The sequence below is a fragment of the Stenella coeruleoalba genome (assembly GCF_951394435.1).
Source record: "Stenella coeruleoalba genome assembly, chromosome: 17".
In the NCBI taxonomy this organism is placed as follows: Eukaryota; Metazoa; Chordata; class Mammalia; order Artiodactyla; family Delphinidae; genus Stenella; species Stenella coeruleoalba.
Window position 1 is genome coordinate 29704946 of NC_137163.1, and position 21394 is coordinate 29726339.

Consider the following 21394-nt stretch of genomic DNA (forward strand, 5'->3'; position numbering starts at 1 on the left):
ATCCCAAACATTAAGGATAATCACTAAAATACATATTCATGGACTTTTTTTCTAATCAAAAAATGAATATGAATGTTCTTCAGGAAAAATTTCATGTTAAAAAATATAACAAGAGCAGTAAAATCCTCCATAATCTCCCCTGAGTAACCCCTATTTCATCTTAAACAATGAAAAGTACTATGCTAAAAAACAACTCAGCAAAAAACTGAATTAATTTGTTTTTAAGTAGCTCACAACTCTCAAATCTTAGAAACATCTGCTTTGGAAAATATTTGTTTAGATTATCAGTTAAAATGGCGGTACACATTCTTTACCCATTCAACAAATGGTGATTCTTCATTTAACTACTATCCATTCAAAATATACAGATTAAAGACCTACTAAATTTAAGGCACTCTTCTAGGTCATGGGAATGAACCAAACAAATGTAAATTTGTGTCCTCATAGAAATTACATTCTAGTTAAGACTAGAATGGGGGGCAAATAATAAACAGCAACAAAATTTTTTTTCATATGGTACTATTTTAAAAGGTGATAATTGCTTTGAAGGAAAAATAGAGCAGAGAAGGGAACAAGAGACTGCTGAGGAGTAAACAGCGTTGTGATTCTAAAGAGGCTGGTCAGAGAAGGCTCCACTGATAGTATTTGAGCAGAGCTGCAGGAGATGAAGAATAGAGCCATGCCTATGGCTGGGAAATCGGGTTTCAGACATTTCTCACATGTTCTTAGTCCCTGTCCCATCAAAGAAAAAAATCAAAAGACATTTTAGCAATAATTATTGATTTTCACTGTTGCAGTTTAGAGTTAAAATCACTGCTTTACTGTTTTTTGGTCAATGAGTATCTCATTGCCCTGTTAAAGTATAAACAATAAGGCTTAACTTCACCTGTTCATTCTCTGCCCATACTGAATCAATTCTTTACCAATCATTTTATTCCTTATGGAAATTCAACAGAACATGGGATGAAATCATAAACATTTCAGCTTTATTGAAATTACAGCTAAAATGTTAGATTCTCATACTTTTAAACTATGAGGAGAATCTCAGGGTGTGTGTGTGGTGATATATGGCAATTGGCACTCAGTACCATGTCGAAGGGACAAGAGAAAATAGGGGGGACTATATTGAGCTGAAGAGGACATGTTCCATCAAGTGTTGGAAACCACTCAGGATTTTTTAAAGAAAAAATACACACACAAATAGACACTTTAACTTATGTATGAGCTATTCTCATTTTTGAATAATGGCAAATTTAAATTAAAAAAATTAATCATCAAAAAATCTACATACAATAAATGCTGGAGAGGGTGTGGAGAAAAGAGAACCCTCTTACACTGTTGGTGGGAATGTAAACTGGTACAGCCACTGTGGAGAACAGTATGGAGGTTCCTTAAAAAACTCAAAATAGGGCTTCCCTGGTGGCGCAGTGGTTGAGAGTCTGCCTGCCGATGCAGGGGACACGGGTTCGTGCCCCGGTCCGGGAAGATCCCACATGCTATGGAGCGGCTGGGCCTGTGAGCCATGGCTGCTGGGCCTGCGCGTCCGGAGCCTGTGCTCCGCAACGGGAGAGGCCACAACAGTGAGAGGCCCGCGTACCGCAAAAAAAACCCCAACAAAACTCAAAATAGAATTACCATATGATCCAGCAATCTCACTGCTGGGCATATACCCAGAGAAAACCATAATTCAAAAAGCTCCATGAATCCTAATGTTCATTGCAGCACTATTTACAACAGCCAGGACATGGAAGCAACTTAAATGTCCATCAACAAGGGAATGGATAAAGAAGATGTGGTACAATATATACAATGGAATATTAGCCATAAAAAGGAACAAAATTGTGTCATTTGCAGAGATGTGGATGGACCTAGAGACTGTCATACAGAGTGAAGTAAGTCAGAAAGAGAAAAACAAATATCGTATAATAATGCATATATGTGGAATCTAGAAAAATGGTACAGATGATCTTAGTTGCAAAGCAGAAATAGGGACACAGATGTGGAGAACAAATGTATGGTTACCAAGGGGGACAGGGGGGTGGAATGAATTGGGAGATTGGGATTGACATATATACACTACTATGTATAAAATAGATAACTAATGAGAACCTACTGCATAGCACAGGGAACTGTACTCGCTGCTCTGTGGTGACTTAAATGGGAAGTAAATCAAAAAGAGAGGGTATATATATATATACGTATGGCTGATTCACTTTGCTGTACAGCACAGCAATGTAAAGCAACTATACTCCAATTAAAAAAAATAACTAAAAAGAAAAATTAATCACCATATGTTGGTCCTAATAGGCCAGATTTAGTGCTCATGTTTCCACTTGAGAACCTCTAGTATGGATTTGGAACATGTGTCATGAGTAAAAACACATCATCCTTGAAACATGTGTCATGAGTAAAAACACATCTTCCTTGACTCCCAGTGCCTTGACCTCCACCTAGCCAGACCATATACTGACTCTTTGTATTTTATGGAGATAGATCTGGGTAAAGATGAGCTCAATGTGGAGAGTTTCAAAGAACCCCAGACAAACTTGTGGGATCAGAAACTAAAAATGGTATATTTCTCACATTCTAGATAGAGAATGATATCAAGACCATCATTCACCAAACAAGGGGTGAGGGCAAACGCTATAAAATCTTACAGTCATAGGACTAAGCCTGTATTATCCCACTGTCCCCACTCATGGAGAGGTGTGCTAGAATCAGCCATGAATAGACACATCGTGGACAGACACATTCCCTCCTGGAAAGGGACCTAGATTCCAGCCACCTCATGCATTTATAAAGGAGTTAGACAAGAGCTGAGATCACCATTTTATCTGGTCTTACTGGCAAGCAAAACATTCTATTCTCTGACACCAATTGCCTGCAGAGGTTGCGTATGAGAGACCTGTTGAGGAACCGCTGCTAGCTTGTGAGAAAGATTATCTGGAAGACATGCGGGTTTGTCTCAGGTGACACCCCGTTTCCAGAGGCTTATTAAATTTACATCCTCCCATCAAGGGGATGTACAATATTTTTGTCAACTTTTTTTGACAAGTTTTCACTCTGGGCTACTTCCTGGGACCGTTCTAAGAAGCAGTATGGGGCTATCTATCCATATATAAATTGCAGAGGGAGAAGAAGTTACACATCCTTTAACTCCTCACCCTTCCTGGGATCATCAGGCCTTCAGCCTTGAGGATGAGCCAGATTGTTTGTCTTTTTTTTTTTGGCCACGCCATGCGGCGTGAGGAACCTTAGTTCCCCGACCAGGGATTGAACTCACACCCCCTGCAATGGAAGTGCGGAGCCTTAACCGCTGGACTGCCAGGGAAGTCCCAATTGTTTGTCTTTTTTTCTGGAGCACTGAACTCTCCAGGAATTGGGTCATTATCATTTCACACCAAAAGTAACCCCAGAAGCAGAGAAGCATGTCTTCAAAGCAAAGATGAGGTTAGAGCTGCTCTTGCAATCAGTGACTATCAGGTACCATCTAATGGAAAAGAGCATCCAAATTTATGTCCATCTAATTGCATTCAATCAAGGTCTAGGTAATGCCAATTTGTTTCCATAGGGGATCTCCTTATGAGTATGCCCTTATAATCTGATCTTAATGACCCCCTACCTGACCATACAACTTAGTCATCATCAATGGCTCATGAGTATGCAAAAACAACACAGTTTAGCTTTCAGCCCATTGGGAAAGAACAGGAAATAGTGGGAGCTCAGGAATATTTGGTCAGCTGAATAGGATGCAAGTATTCTAGGTCGGTAGCAGGGAAACAGAGCAGCATCTACCAGTGCCCACCATGAGTACTTTTAAGTTTTATTCAACTTAAATTGTCCTTTCCCCTCTTAGCTTTTTCCCACTCTTCTACTTCATTTCTTTTTTTCACTTCTTCATTTATCTTTCTTTCTTTTTTTTTTTTTCTCCTGCTGATACCTAAGACTTACCATCCTTGAACTGGGTATCAGAGAACCTAGACTCTTAGGTTCTAGCTCTGTCAAAAATTGGGTGGCCTTGGGAAAGTCTCTTGAGCTCCCCATACCTTGATGTTTTTATCTGTATGGTTGTAGGGTGGATAAAGTGGGGAGGAGGGCAATTAGTGGGGGGTTTGAAATGTATTTTAGGGATGCTGTGGAGTATAATTGAACTACACGGGTTTAAATCCAAATTCCTCTACCTACAACTGGCGTGATTCTGGAAAACTCACATAATCTGGCTAACTCTCAGTCTCCCAGTTACAAGGGGGAATAATGATAATACCTAAGCTGTCAGGATAATTATTATGATTGTATACATAGGGCATTTAATGCAACACCTGTCACGTACTAAGTTTCCAATAAATGATAGCCAGTATTTTCATTTTTTACTAGCCATATAAATATATATTATTAATTTGTCTGACCCTCCTGATTTTATTCATAACTAAAATTATTAATTATATTGTTGTTGGTTCCTTAATTGACTGGCTTTGGGAAAAATCACATAATGCCAGAGTATCATTTTTCTTTCACTTTCAAGTTACCACTTTTCCTCGTCACCATACAACCAGTGTCTCCTTCCTTTCCCAATAAGAATGTTCCCTTTAAAATTAGCTTTCTCTTATTATCTCTTTATCTCATTAGCTTTCTGCTCCTTTAGAAGTCTCAGCAACTTGCAAGAATATACACTCTCAAGATCTATTTGAGATGTAATTTTCACCTACAAGTCCATCTAATAAATACTTAGTAAGCTCCTGTAGTATCAGTAGAGTGGCAGAGTAGAATAAATAAAGCAATAGAAAATCATTTTTTGTCTGTGTAGGCTGCAGGTGACCAACTAAAGAAAAGTAGCCATGAAGAGAGGAAGGAGAAAGAAGAAACATTAAGCACAGGGTCAAGTACAACATATACAGAGAAGTCAGGAAAAATGTAGACAAATGAAAGTTGTGGTAGGCAGAATAATGGTTCCACAAAGATATCTGCATTCCAGTTCTCTGAACCTGTGATTGTTTGTTACCTTACATAAAAGTTAAAAAAAAATTAAAAAAAAAAGCTTTGCAGATGTGATTAAGTTAAGGATCTTGAGATGGGGTGATTATTCTGTGTGTTGCAGGTGGATCCAACGTAATCACAAAGGTCCTTATAAGTGAAAGAGGGAGGCAAGACAGTGAGTGTCAAAGTGATGCAGACTGAAAGGGACTCAACAAGCTATTTCTGTCTTTGAAGACGAAAGGGGGCAATGAACTAAGGAATGTGGGCAGCCTCTAAACATCGGAAATGGCAAGGAAACTGATTCTCCCCTAGAACCTCCAGAAGGAATACAGCCATGCAAATACCTTGATTTTAGTCCAGTGAGTCCCATTTCAGACTTCTGACCTACAGAACTGCAAGGTAATAAATTTTTGTTGTTTTAAGCAACGAGGTTTGTTGTAATTTGTTACAGCCGCCATAGAAACTAATATTGAAAAGGTATTCAGTAATTACAGTGACAGTTAGATGGCAGCCAATTCAACAAGAAAAATCATCATAGATGTTACAGTGGCCAGCTTTAGTGTATTTGCTGTTCACCAACCCCAGTCCAGAATGTTGGGCTCCTGGTAGCAACTATGTTTCTATTATTTTACTACTATCCCTCTTTATGGGAACAAGAAATGAACACTTGACCAAAGATGGGCCAATCAGGATCCATTTTCTAGAAATAAGAGATATCTTTCTTTGCAACTAGGATTATCGCATATGAACTTGAGCACCATTATTTCTTCCCACTATGTTGCTGATAACAAAGCCAGCCAGCCTGTCTGCAGAGAAAGAGAGAAAAAATTCATATACACACACACACATATGGGGGTGTGTGTGTGTGTGTGTGTGTGTGTGTGTGTGTGTATAAATAGAATAGAATGAGACTATTCCCTAGGCTCTCTATCACCTTCTTCCTGGCTCAAGCCACCCTAAGGCCAAGCTGCCTTCATGCCTTTCACCTCCATGGAAGAGCTGTCATCATAAAGTGTTGCATAAGCCAACTTTAGGTGTTTTTTTTTAGTTAGAAAGCAAAGCGTCCTAAATAATGCAGGTAAATGAAAACAGGATGAGATGAATTGAGACTTGTATCTAAAAACTACAAGCTAGTGAACTATAATCAACTCACTGTGTAAGAAAGGATTGGTGACCTGAATGAAAAAAGTATGTGACAATGTGTTATTTTTACATTTTTAAATAGATTACAAAGATAAAAATAAAATTTACAAAGGTGAAATGCCAGATAAAAATACAGAACTTACAAAACCGGAGTCAAAACCTTGTCCATGACTCTTTGAACACCATGGCCAGATGAACTACATCAAGGAGGCCAGAGTGGAAAGGAGATATGATGTGAGGAGATAATCGTGTGAAGAGGAGTTTTGGAGACCGCCACATAGCGCTGCAAGACCTGCTCCCTAAGGTGGAGGACTTGCAGAGGTGGCCCCTCCCCTCAAGCTCTGGTGGGGAGGGATTCCTGTTAGGCTCTGCAGAGAGCTTAATCTGTGACCCCTGAAGTTGGAAGCATAGTGAACCAGGGTGCTGGTGGGGATAGAAGATGGAGGAATGTTTGGCAGTAGGCTGGAGAATGTTCTATTTGGAGAGAAAACTAGAAGATGCAAGAAGTTAGAGATGGAAGCAAGTTCCTAGAGGCTGTAGAAAGAGACTCAAGTCACTAGTCAGAGTAGACAATCAGTCTGCTGGGTCAAAGGAAACAGCAGGTAAGTGGTCTCCCACTTGGGATTCTCAAAAGAGCCAAAGAAAGGAACCACAGAGAAAGAGGAGGCTTTAACCATGCCAAGTTCAGAGGACACAAAGCCATCCAGACAACATCTGGGTCCTGTTAGCTCTCCTCTCTTCCCATGCCTTGTCACTGATGGGGTAAAGAACATCCCGTGGAGGATAGAATAAGAACGACTGTAGATATCATTACACCCTGGGTCTTAGCTGGGAGAAGGTGAGAAGATATGTCTTTGAATAAAGACTCAAGTGTTAATAGCTTGGACAACATGCTTTTAGCTTTTAAAATGTGATTGTTTTCTGACATAAATTGACTCCAGGACGTTCTATTATTTCAATAGCTCTGTTGAGTAGCTGAGGAAAGTTTTCCCTCTACTGAATAAAGTCAAAAGGGGCATTGAGAGACAAAGCTTTGATCCCGTCCCATGAGTAATGCGTTCAATTTATCAGTAACACATACCGATTACAGATAGGTAATCTTCATTATAAATGTTGTGGTTTTGACATTTTAAGACATCTGCAAACAATTGGACATGCTTAATTCAAATGCTAGAGTAAATTTAATCATAACCATATTTAGCATGTAATGAGTTCTCAAAAAGAAATAGATGGTTCTAAGTCGTCATAGAGACAGTGTAACAGGTACAAGTGATGCATCAGCCCATAACCCCTGGACTCAACTCTAAGCTCACCTCCAGGTGGAGTGGAGGAGTTCCGTGCAGGCTGACAGCTTCCTTCCTCACAATGATACTGTACTATCTAGTGATATAGAAATAATGATCAGAAAAATGTAAACAAAATTATATAAAAAGATAAAAATGTTTCCCTCTGGGGAACAGGACAGTGGGTAGGGAAGAGAAAGGCCAGTAACTACCACTTTACTTCTGGAGTCTTGTCTCCTTTTTAAAAAATTCTTTAAAGTGTGTAAGTACACATACTTCCCCCAAAGAACCGTGTGCATGATATGTTATTAAGTTACAACTACAAGGTGCAGGAAAATATTATGTATGTATCCCATTACAATAGAACTAAATGCACACATACACATGGGATTTTACATTCCATAAAATTTTTGGAACTTCTCTTAAAATAAGCCAGTCTCTTTATTTTTTAACAGTTTGATCAACCATTATGGCCCAGAGAAGGTGACAGGACAGATGTCATCTTGGGAAAGAGAAAGAAGTTTCTTCCAAGCCTAGAAGATTACGGAAAGAGGAAAAGATTTAGAGGTAAGGAGGGGTCAAGACCTCCTCCCCACTTTAAGCCAAAATCTTAGGTTGGGGCTGGAGGCATATTTGATAGGTTGAGGGGAAAACTGAAAGTGGAAGGGCTTTTGCCTTGTTTCCCATCTTGGCCTGTGGAAGCCGACCCACAGGGAGCGGCCACCCGACAGTATATACAATGGAATGGTGCAATGGAGGAGAACCAGAGCCTGGGTTTAATCCAGCCACGGGCTTTAGAAGCAGACACAGCAGGTTAAGCAGCGATCTCATGGACAACAGTTACCATGAAGCAGAGCCCAACAAGGACCTGAAAATAACTCTGGGGCTTTGATGATCATCTGAAACCTTCCCTCATCCCCACCACCTCGGACCACCCCAAGGGCTAAGCAGTCAATTTGGGAAGGAGAAGGGTGAAGGACAGAATCTGAAAAACTATTTACTCAAGAAGGGCTCTGGTACATAAAAAAGAGACATAACAACCACCGGAATTTCACAAAATACACCCTGCGAAGCTAAAAAAAAAAAAAACCCAAAAAGAACACATCATATATTGTAACTGTCAGAAATGAGCTCAGACATGAACCTGATACATCATGAAATCACCACGGGGGTTGCAAAACACAAATTTTTCCTCTGAGACTGTAAAATGTACTCAGGTTTTTGTTTGCATTTAATTGGGAACAAAGAGAACGGAGTGCCACCTCATGGCAAGACCTCCCACCCGCTCCTTCCTCAGACGCGCCAGCCCTCCTCCCTCCACCAGTCTAGGTCATCCCATTTCCGTGTCAGCATTAGATCATGCGTGCATATCAGGGCCCACCAGTGTGAAGCCCATTAATCAAAAGTACATAAGGTTTACATTGGGCTAATTAACTTCAAAACAAACATAAATCTTGAGAGCATGTTCTACATAACAGCAGGAGTGTGTGGAACGAGCCAATGTTACCGCCGTCCACTTCAAACAGCCTTGCCCTCTCTGATAGAAGATGACCAGGTTTTACTTTAAAAGTGCTATTTTATACTTAATAGCAAAACAAAGACCTGAAAACTAAAATATGCAATAAGTCAACTTAGCCACTTCCACAATGCAGAGCTTTATTTGTACAGTCATGTTTCGTACTGTTTTTCCTACTAAATTGAATGAATTGAAGATTGTTTCAGCACCACAGACAAAACCCAGGTTAAGACGATAAAGCCTATTCCTGCCCTCATTAGAGGTGCCATTGCAGAAGGGCATATAAGCTATAATAAGCCTTGAGTGATTTTCCAGCAGGTTGGAAAATTGGACACAGAAGCAGCTTTTCTGCAAGAGAAGCCACCTCTGCAGCATGACATATTAACAAGAGCATGGGCTTTGCAGACAAACAGATCTTAGTCATATTTTTAGATTTTGTCTCTTCCTTGGTAAAATAAGATTAATAATGTTAAATGACTTAGATTCTTAGATGCAAGCAACAGACACTGACTCTAGCTGATTTTAGCCAAAAACAGAAACAAAACCCATAAGACTTTAGCTAAAGGCTATTATAATGTGGTTCACAGGATCTCAGGGAAGACCAGAGAACCATGCTCAGAGGCTGACCACCTCCACAGTAGCCACCACTGGCAGACACCTCAGCTTACCTCTAGGATGCCATGCCACATCAGGAAAATGGATTTCCCCTTCTATCCCCGCTGCTTCCACCAGTCACAAGTACAGATTTTTTTCTTATGGGCTCTGCTTCATCAGGACCTGCTCTTCCCATTCAAAGCCTGGGGTCAAAGTGCCCACGTCTTAGCTATGAGGAGGCTGAGAAAATGAAGTGGACGATAGCCCTGCCCATCAGTCAACTACAGATACTTCTTTTGAAGATTTGTAATAAGGCTGAAATTAGGGACTTCCCTGGTGGCTCAGTGGTTAAGAATCCTGCCAATGCAGGGGACACGGGTTCGAGCCCTGGTCCTGGAAGATCCCATATGCCGCAGAGCAACTAAGCCTGTGCACCACAACTACTGAGCCTGCGCTCTAGAGCCCACAAGCCACAACTACTGAGCCTGCATGCCACAACTACTGAAGCCCATGCACCTAGAGCTCATGCTCCGCAACAAGAGAAGCCACTGCAATGAGAAGCCCGTGCACCACAACGAAGAGTAGCCCCCACTCGCCGCAACTAGGGAAAGCCCGCGTACAGCAACGAAGACCCAACGCAGCCAAAAATAAAATAAAAAGGCTGAAATTATATAAACAGGTATAAGTTTCATCAAAGAAGATACTTTGACCCCCAACTCAAGGCTGGAACGTAATAGCTGTTCAATAAGAGTTATTAGAGGAATGAATTTTTAAAAGCAATGGATAGACGAACAATATGGGTGAAGACTCAGGCCGTGTGGCCAAGTAATAGCCAAGTAATGCATGTCCTTTCTTCTCCCAGTCTTCCAACACTCACCTCTCTGGAAACTATGTTATACAAATTCTTTATATTTGGCAATTGGAGAATACGTTTTCTGATTTATGGAATAGTATGTTTAAACGGTAAATACACATTATGTACATTATCAATTTTAAAACAATCAGAATGTAATACGTGTAATTATTGCCAACGGTTTTGAATTCAATGAACCCTCTTTTTTTTCAGACTTAGAAGGCTCTACAGTATTACCCACTGACACTGTTATATATTTAACTAATATTCTGATAATGAAAGGAAAATCACATAATAAAGACTTCTTGATTTTAGATGGTCTACTAAAACAACTTTTAAACATATTCTTTTTTTTCAGTACTTACGATGAAGCATTAACAAATGTTTATTGATCTTTTATGTTTTAACATAGTAATTCATTTTCAAGAGAAAGCAATGCTCTTTTCAAACATGCAAAGTCTGGACAGTTTTTAGGACAATTTTTAATTATCCTCATTTGTTAGCCTTCATTCGTGCTATGAAATGTTCATGTCCTTTACAAATTATGCTCTTTACTAACAAGTAGTATCATGGACCACATTTTCACTCTACTCAATCATCAGAATTCAATAACTTTATTATAAAGATGTTACCATTTCTAGGCAAGGCACTGAAAAAGTGGAGGGGAAAGTAATTTACCATAGTAATTCTGAATAATCTTATCTTTCTACCTCTGAAATTTGGTGGGTTTACAAAATAAATACAAAAGTAATTCAAGATGTTCTGAACCATGGTAAATCAGAATTAAGCAGACCATGTAGCAAAGCTATTTACACAACATAGCATTTTTGGCCACCTGGATCATCTTTAAACTAGACAAACAAAATGATGAAACACACAGGCAGAAGGACCCAATCCACATGCAGCAAAGCCAACTCTCACCTCAACTCTACCTGTGGCCTCATGGCTCGAAATGACATTAAACCAAAGTTTTCAAGAAAAAACCGCTTGTCCCACACCCTCCCCCAAAATCCCTTATTTAAAAAAAGTATTACACACTTTTTTTTTTTTTTGCGGTACGCGGGCCTCTCACTGCTGTGGCCTCTCCCGTTGCGGAGCACAGGCTCCGGACGCGCCGGCTCAGCGGCCGTGGCTCATGGACCCAGCTGCTCCGCGGCACGCGGGATCCTCCCGGACCGGGGCACGAACCCGCGTCCCCTGCATCGGCAGGCGGACTCCCAACCACTGCACCACCAGGGAAGCCCCACACTTCTTTTTAATATTCCTTTAATATAAATTAAAGGAAAAGGCAAATAAAATCAGAATGAAAACCATCGTAATCCTACATAAGTAAATACTGTTAACATTTCGGTGTATTTACCTCTAATTATATGTGTGTATGCATGTTTAGATGTATGTTTGGATATACACTAAAATAGAATTATACAGCATAACTTAATTTCCTCACCTAACAATATTTCTAGCCTCACAATATTCCATTGCATGGATCTACAAATTATTTACCCAACGCTCTTCTTGAGTATTCACGTTAGACCTAATTCTTTCAATAGAAACAGAACTATGTTGTACGTACTATAATAAAGAGTCTGACTTTATTCTTGCTCTTGGACGCTGACTGCTTTCAAATCCCATCCCCCCTCTCCTCCCTCTTGCCCCATATCTGGGCAAGCCCATAAGAAAACCTCTGGCACAAGTGGGGGAATTCAAACCACACAAACCCTTCATCCCAGCCCCAACCCCCAACCACAATAAAAACCAAAGCCACTTGTCCCTCTTTGGTTTAAGCCATTCTGAATGATCCCACTATCTGAGTAATAAAGCTTATCTTATCCTCTTGGTGCATGTATGACAACACCCTTCTCAACATGTGAACCACATGTGAGTGAGGTTGATCCCGCCTGCCACGAGGCCACCACAATACAACTGGTGCTGTAAAGATGACCCTCTAGGGATTAGATGACCGCCACCTGGGGGTCTTTGTTCTCTTGCATTTGGTTTGCTTACTGGATCATCTGCCTGTGGTAAACGTGCACCCTGAGCAGCTGTCTGCCAACTAGCACGAGCTTTGAGTTCTGCTGCTGCCCCCTGGCAAGCTGGCATTTTGAGCTGTCCTGCACGCTGTTGCATTTGTAGAGTCCTACCAAGCCTGGTATAGATATAACCTACCTAAGTCACAAGTTTCAATAACTGACATTAGGGGCAAGAATATGGGAATGAGGGCTTCCCTGGTGGCGCAGTGGTTGAGAGTCCGCCTGCCGATTCAGGGACATGGGTTCATGCCCCGGTCCGGGAAGATCCCACATGCCGCGGAGCGGCTGGGCCCATGAGCCATGGCCACTGAGCCTGCGTGTCCGGAGCCCGTGCTGCACAACGGGAGAGGCCACAACAGTGAGAGGCCCGCGTACCGCAAAAAAAAAAAAAAAAATTCTTGTTAAGAATATGGGAATAGGGCTCCCCTTAAAGTGGGCCTGGGTTGTGTGTCTTGGCCAAGACTATCTGAGTGACTCAGATTGAATCAGATGTCTCAATTCCAGCATAACCTGTAACTGATGGTAGGCTTATTCATGCTGTTACTTACAAATTGTTTCATTCTAAATGCTGTCCTCCAACAAAAAAGACGCTAGAATCTATTCAAATTGCTATATGACAGGCACTCTGACTGGTGTCCACAGAGACTTTGCCACTTTTGAGGCTTTGGCAACCTCCTCTCATGCCGCCTAGAGTTTCTAGATTATCCAAGATGGCCATAGTTGCCCATATGCTTCTGGTACAAGAAACTGCCCTCCTCAGCCCCATACTACACTCCATTACAGCAGCAAATGCTGTCCACATACTGAACCTTCTGGAGGTGGAGGCTCTCACAAGCCCTGAGCCTGTGACTCCCCATGCCCAACTGACCGTTCTGCCTTGGGTCATGGGGGCAGAATGCTGAAGGCTCGCTATAGCCAGAGAATTCCTTATTCAGATGGAAACAGTACTTACAGATAGAGCCGAACCCGGACCATCTCTTACATTCCACCTATAGGAGGAAGTGGCTTCCCCACTGTCATTCCCTTGGCAGGAGCAACGGCACCACAGGTGGTCATCCCTCTTCAGACCCACTAGCCACTTGGGAAGCCCACAGGAATCAAGTGAGTGATCAAGAAGGGAAGTTCATCCACCTTATGGATGGCACAGGTGATGAGGCTCCCTGGAGAGCTGCTACTATCTATCCCCTAACTTGGACATCCCTGATCAAAGATGGCGCCAAGGGTCAGCATGACTGACCTATTTGAGGCAGTTGTCTTAGTACTGGAGGATGACCTAGACAATAATCAGCCCGCTCTGAACATTTTTTACAGGCTCTTGCGTCATTGACAGTATCCGACTGTATGTTCTAATCAATGGCAATAGCAATTCCTTATTCATGGTTGCTCCCATTGGGACAAAAACTCTGGGAATTTCTTGCCTCACAGACACCCAAAACATAGGTCAAGGTCACACATGTCTCAACACATACTAAAGCCATAAAACAAGACCTCACCAAGACACTCCTTATTCCCTTCAGAGTTCTCTACATTCACCTCCAAGAGAACAGAGATTTTTGTCTTTGTTTTGTTCACGTTAGGTGTTATTTTTTATTTTTCCCACTGCTGAATGCCCAGTACCTAGAACACTGCCTGGTCCATAGAGGTAGTCAGAAAATTGTTGAATGAATAAATGAATGGAGAGGGGGAAGATGGCGGAAGGGTAAGATGCGGAGATCACCTTCCTCCCCACAGATACATCAGAAATACATCTACACGTGGAACAACTCCTACAGAACACCTACTGAACACTGGCAGAAGACCTCAGACCTCCCAAAAGGCAAGAAACTCCCCACGAACCTGGGTAGGGCAAAAGAATAAACAGAGACAAAAGGATAGGGACGAGACCTGCACCAGTGGGAGGGAGCTGTGGAGGAGGAAAGGTTTCCACACACTAGGAAGCCCCTTCGCGGGCAGAGACTGCAGGTGGCGGAGGGGGAAAGCTTCGGAGCTGCAGAGGAGAGCACAGCAACAGGGGTGCGGAGGGCAAAGCGGAGAGATTCCTGCACAGAGGATTGGTGCCGACCGGCACTCACCAGCCCAAGAGGCTTGCCTGCTCACCCGCCGGGGCGGGTGGGGCTGGGAGCTGAGGCTCGGGCTTCGGGCTTCGGTCGGAGCGCAGGGAGAGGACTGGGGTTGGCAGCCTGAACACAGCCTGCAGGGGTTACTGCACCACAGCTAGCCGGGAGGGAGTCCAGGGAAAAGTCTGGACCTGCCGAAGAGGCAAGAGACTTTCTCTTCCCTCTTTGTTTCCTGGTGCGCGAGGAGAGGGGATTAAGAGCGCTGCTTAAAGGAGCTCCAGAGACAGGCACGAGCCACGTTTAACAGCGCGGACCCCAGAGGCAGGCATGAGATGCTAAGGCTGCTGCTGCCGCCACCAAGAAGCCTGTGTGCGAGCACAGGTCACTATCCACACGTCCCTTCCAGGAAGCCTGTGCAGCCCGCCACTGCCAGGGTCCCGGGATCCAGGGACAACTCCCCCGGGAAAACGCAAGGCGCGCCTCATGCTGGTGCAACATCACGCCGGCCTCTGCAGCCGCAGGCTCACCCCACACTCTGTACCCCTCCCTCCCGCCGGCCTGTGTGAGCCAGAGTCCCCGAATCAGCGGCTCCTTTAACCCCGTCCTGTCTGAGCAAAGAACAGACGCCCTCCGCCAACCTACACCCAGAGGCGGGGCCAAATCCAAAGCTGAACCCCGGGAGCTGTGCGAACAAAGAAGAGAAAGGGAAATCTCTCCCAGCAGCCTCAGGAGCACCGGATTAAAGCTCCACAATCAACTTGATGTACCCTGCATCTGTGGAATACATGAATAGACAACGAATCATCCCAAATTGAGGAGGTGGACTTTGAGAGCAAGATTTATTATTTTTTCCCCTTCTCCTCTTTTTGTGAGTGTGTGCTTCTGTGTGAGATTTTGTCTGTATAGCTTTGCTTTCACCATTTGTCCTAGGATTCTATCCATCCGTTTGTTTCGTTTTTACTTTAAAAAACTTTTTTCTTAATAATTATTTTTTTATTTTAATAATTTATTTTATTTTACCTTACTTTATTTTATTTTCTTTTATCCTCTTTCTTTCTTTCTACTTTTTCTCCCTTTTATTCTGAGCTGTGTGGATGAAAGGCTCTTGGTGCTGCAGCCAGGAGTCAGTGCTGTGCCTCTGAGTTGGGAGAGCCAACTTCAGGACACTGGTTCACAAGAGACCTCCCAGCTCCACGTAATATCAAACGGCGAAAATCTCCCAGAGATCTCCATCTCAACACCAGCATCCAGGTTCACTTAATGACAAGCAAGCTACAGTGCTGGACACCCTATGCCAAACTAGCAAGACAGGAACACAACCCCACCCATTAGCAGAGAGGCTGCCTAAAATCATAATAAGTCCACAGACACCCCAAAACACACCACCAGACGTGGACCTGCCCACCAGAAAGACAAGATCCAGTCTCATCCACCAGAACACAGGCGCTAGTCCCCTCCACCAGGAAGCCTACACAACCCACTGAACCAACTTTAGCCACTGGGTACAGACACCAAAAACAACGGGAACTACGAACCTGCAGCCTGCAAAAAGGAGACCCCAAACACAGTAAGATAAGCAAAATGAGAAGACAGAAAAACACACAGCAGATGAAGGAGCAAGATAAAAACCCACCAGACCTAACAAATGAAGAGGAAATACGCAGCCTACCTGAAAAAGAATTCAGAATGATAGTAAAGATGATCCAAAATATTAAAATGGAATAGAGAAAATGCAAGAAACATTTAACAAGGCCCTAGAAGAACTAAAGATGAAACAAGCAATGATGAACAACACAATAAATGAAATTAAAAATACTCTAGAAGGGATCAATAGTAGAATAACTGAGGCAGAAGAACGGATAAGTGACCTAGAAGGTAAAATAGTGGAAATAACTACTGCAGAGCAGAATAAAGAAAAAAGAATGAAAAGAACTGAGGACAGTCTCAGAGACCTCTGGGACAACATTAAACACACCAACATTCGAATTATAGGGGTCCTAGAAGAAGAAGAGAAAAAGAAAGGGTCTGAGAAAATATTTGAAGAGATTATAGTTGAAAACTTCCCTAACACGGGAAAGGAAATAGTCAATCAAGTCCAGGAAGCGCAGAGAGTCCCATACAGGATAAATCCAAGGAGAAACATGCCAAGACACATATTAATCAAACTGTCAAAAATTAAATACAAAGAAAACATATTAAAAGCAGCAAGGGGGGCTTCCTGGTGGCGCAGTGGTTGCGAGTCTGCCTGCTAATGTAGGGGACACGGGTTCGGGCCCTGGTCTGGGAGGATCCCGCATGCCGCGGAGCAACTAGGCCCGTGAGCCACAACTGCTGAGCCTGTTCGTCTGGAGCTTGTGCTCTGTAACAAGAGAGGCCATGATAGTGAGAGGCCCGCACACCGCGATGAAGAGTGGCCCTCGCTCGCCACAACTAGAGAAAGCCCTCGCACAGAAACCAAGACCCAACACAGCAATAATTAATTAATTAATTAATAAAAGGTGTTGTTATAAAAAAAAAGACCTGGCACAGCCAAATAAATAAATAAATATATTTAAAAAAAAAAAAAGCAGCAAGGGAAAAACAACAAATAACACACAAGGGAATCACCATAAGGTTAATAGCTGATCTTTCAGTAGAAACTCTGCAAAACTCTGCAAGCCAGAAGGGAGTGGCAGGACATATTGAAAGTGATGAAGGAGAAAAACCTACAACCAAGATTACTCTACCCAGCAAGGATCTCATTCAGATTTGATGGAGAAATTAAAAGCTTTACAGACAAAAAATGTTGAGAGAGTTCAGCACCACCAAACCAGCTTTACAACAAATGCGAAAGGACCTTCTCTAGGCAAGAAACACAAGACAAGGAAAAGACCTATAATAACAAACCCAAAACAATTAAGAAAATGGGAATAGGAACATACATATCGATAATTACCTTAAATGTAAATGGATTAAATGCTCCCACCAAAAGACACAGACTGCCTGAATGGATACAGAAACAAGACCCATATATATGCTGTCTACAAGAGACCCACTTCAGACCTAGAGACACATACAGACTGAAAGTAAGGGGATGGAAAAAGATATTTCATGCAAATGGAAACCAAAAGAGAGCTGGAGTAGCAATTCGCATATCAGACAAAATAGACTTTAAAATAAAGACTATTAGAAGAGACAAAAAGGACACTACATAATGATCAAGGGATCCACCCAAGAAGAAGATATAACAATTGTAAATATTTATGCACCCAACATAGGAGCACCTCAATACATAAGGCAAATACTAACAGCCATAAAAGGGGAAATCGACAGTAACACATTCATAGTAGGGGACTTTAACACCCCACTTTCACCACTGGACAGATCATCGAAAATGAAAATAAATCAGGAAACACAAGCTTTACATGATACATTAAACAAGATAGATTTAATTGATATTTATAGGACATTCCATCCTAAAACAACAGAATACACATTTTTCTCAAATGCTCATGGAACATTCTCCAGGATAGATCATATCTTGGGTCACAAATCAAGCCTTGGTAAATTTAAGAAAATTGAAATTGTATCAAGTATCTTCTCTGACCACAAAGCTATGAGACTAGATATCAATTACAGGAAAAGATCTGTAAAAGATAGAAACACATGGTGGCTAAACAATACACTACTTAATAACGAAGTGATCACTGAAGAAATCAAAAAATACCTAGAAACAAATGACAATAGAGATACAATGACCCAAAACCTATGGGATGCAGCAAAAGCAATTCTAAGAGGGAAGTTTATAGCAATACAATCCTACGTCAAGAAACAAGGAAAATCTCAAATAAACAACCTAACCTTACACCTCAAGCAATTAGAAGAAGAAGAACAAAAAAATCCCAAAGTTAGCAGAAGGAAAGAAACCATAAAAATCAGATCAGAAATAAATGAAAAAGAAATGAAGGAAATGATAGCAAAGATCAATAAAACTAAAAGCTGGTTCTTTGAGAAGATAAACAAAATTGATAAACCATTAGCCAGACTCATCAAGATAAAAAGGGAGAAGACTCAAATCAATAGAATTAGAAATGAAAAAGGAGAAGAAACAACTGACACTGCAGAAATACAAAAGATCATGAGAGATTACTACAAGCAACTCTATGCCAATAAAATGAACAACCTGGAAGAACTGGACAAATTCTTAGAAAAGCACAATGTGCCAAGACTGAATCAGGAAGAAATAGAAAATATGAACAGACCAATCACAAGCACTGAATTTGAAACTATGATTAAAAATCTTCCAACAAACAAAAGCCCAGGACCAGATGGCTTCACAGGCGAATTCTATTAAACATTTAGAGAACAACTAACACCTATCCTTCTCAAACTCTTCCAAAATATAGCGGAGGGAGGAACACACCGAAACTCATTCTACAAGGCCACCATCGCCCTGATACCAAAATCAGACAAGGATATCACAAAGAAAGAAAACTACAGGTCAATATCACTGATGAACATAGATGCAAAAATCCTCAACAAACTACTAGCAAACAGAATCCAACAACACATTAAAAGGATCATACACCATGATCAAGTGGGTTTTATTCCAGGAATGCAAGGATTCTTCAATATATGCAAATCAATGTGATACACCATATTAACAAACTGAAGGAGAAAAACCATATGGTCACCTCAATAGATGCAGAGAAAGCTTTCGACAAAATTCCAAACCCATTTATCATAAAAACCCTCCAGAAAGTAGGCATAGAGGGAACTTTCTTCAACATAATAAAGGCCATATATGACAAACCTACAGCCAACATCATTCTCAATGGCGAAAAACTGAAAACATTTCCTCTAAGATCAGGAACAAGCCAAGGTTGCCCACTCTCACCACTCTTATTCAACATAGTTTTGGAAGTTTTAATCACAGCAATCAGAGAAGAAAAGGAAATAAAAGGAATCCAAATCAGAAAAGAAGAAGTAAAGCTGTCACTGTTTGCTGATGACATGATACTATACATAGAGAATTTTAAAGATGCTACCAGAAAAGTACTAGAGCTAATCAATGAATTTGGTAAAGTAGCAGGATAAAAAATTAATGCACAAAAAACTCAGGCATTCCTATACACTAATGATGAAAAAATCTGAAAGTGAAATCAAGAAAACATTCCCATTTACCATTGGAACATAAAGAATAAAATATCTAGGAATAAACCTACCTAAGGAGACAAAAGACCTGTATGCAGAAAATTATAAGACCCTGAGGAAAGAAATTAAAGATGATACAAATAGATGGAGAGATATACCATGTTCTTGGATTGGAAGAATCAACATTGTGAAAATGACTCTACTACCCAAAGCTATCTACAGATTCAATGCAATCCCTATCAAACTACCACGGGCATTTTTCACAGAACTAGAAGAAAAAATTTCACAATTTGTATGGAAACACAAAAGACCCCAAATAGCCAAAGCAATCTTGAGAATGAAAAACGGAGCTGGAGGAATCAGGCTCCCTGACTTCAGACTATACTACAAAGCTACAGTAATCAAGACAGTATGGTACTGGCACAAAAACAGAAAGATAGATCAATGGAACAGCATAGAAAGCCCAGAGATAAACCCACGCACATATGGTCACCTTATCTTTGATAAAGGAGGCAGGAATGTACAGTGGAGAAAGGACAGCCTCTTCAATAAGTGGTGCTGGGAAAACTGGACAGGTACATGTAAAAGTAGATTAAATCACTCCCTAACACCATACACAAAAATAAGCTCAAAATGGATTAAAGACCTAAATGTAAGGCCAGAAACTATCAAACTCTTAGAGGAAAACATAGGCAGAACACTCTATGACATAAATCACAGCAAGATCCTTTTTGACCCACTTCCTAGAGAAATGGAAATAAAAACAATAATAAACAAATGGGACCTAATGAAACTGCAAAGCTTTTGCACAGGAAAGGAAACCATAAACAAAACCAAAAGACAACCCTCAGAATGGGAGAAAATATTTGCAAATGAAGCAACTGACAAAGGATTAATCTCCAAAATTTACAAGCAGCTCATGCAGCTCAATAACAAAAAAAAACAAACAACCCAGTCCAAAAATGGGCAGAAGACCTAAATAGACATTTCTCGAAAGTAGACTGCCAACAAACACATGAAAGAATGCTCAACATCATTAATCATTAGAGAAATGCAAATCAAAACTACAATGAGATATCATCTCACACCAGTCAGAATGGTCATCATCAAAAAATCTAGACACAATAAATGCTAGAGAGGGTGTGGAGAAAAGGGAACACTCTTGCACTGCTGGTGGGAATGTGAATTGGTACAGCCACTATGGAGAACAGTATGGAAGTTCCTTAAAAAACTACAAATAGAACTACCATATGACCCAGCAATGCCCACTACTGGGCATATACCGTGAGAAAACCATAATTCAAAAAGAGTCATGTACCAAAATGTTCATTGCAGCTCTATTTACAATAGCCAGGAGATGGAAACAACCTAAGTGTCCATCATCGGATGAATGGATAAAGAAGATGTGACACATATATACAATAGAATATTACTCAGCCATAAAAGGAAACGAAATCGAGCTATTTGTAATGAGGTGGATAGCCCTAGAGTCTGTCATACAGAGTGAAGTAAGTCAGAAAGAGAAAGACAAATACCGTATGCTAACACGTATATATGGAATCTAAGAAAAAAAACATGCCATGAAGAACCTAGGGGTAAGACAGGAATAAATACACAGACCTACTAGAGAATGGACCTGAGGATATGGGGAGGGGGAAGGGTAAGCTGTGACAAAGCGAGAGAGAGGCATGGACATATATACACTACCAAATGTAAGGTAGATAGCTAGTGGGAAGCAGCCGCATAGCACAGGGAGATCAGCTCGGTGCTTTGTGACCGCCTGGAGGGGTGGGATAGGGAGGGTGGAAGGG

The 21394-nt window shown here is 41.4% G+C and overlaps 1 long non-coding RNA gene across 4 annotated transcripts in view; it reads right to left on the reverse strand.

Moving 5' to 3' along the window:
* LOC307176419 overlaps positions 1 to 21394 on the reverse strand; it is a 224556-nt gene that overhangs the window by 39472 nt on the left and 163690 nt on the right. The window lies entirely within an intron of this gene.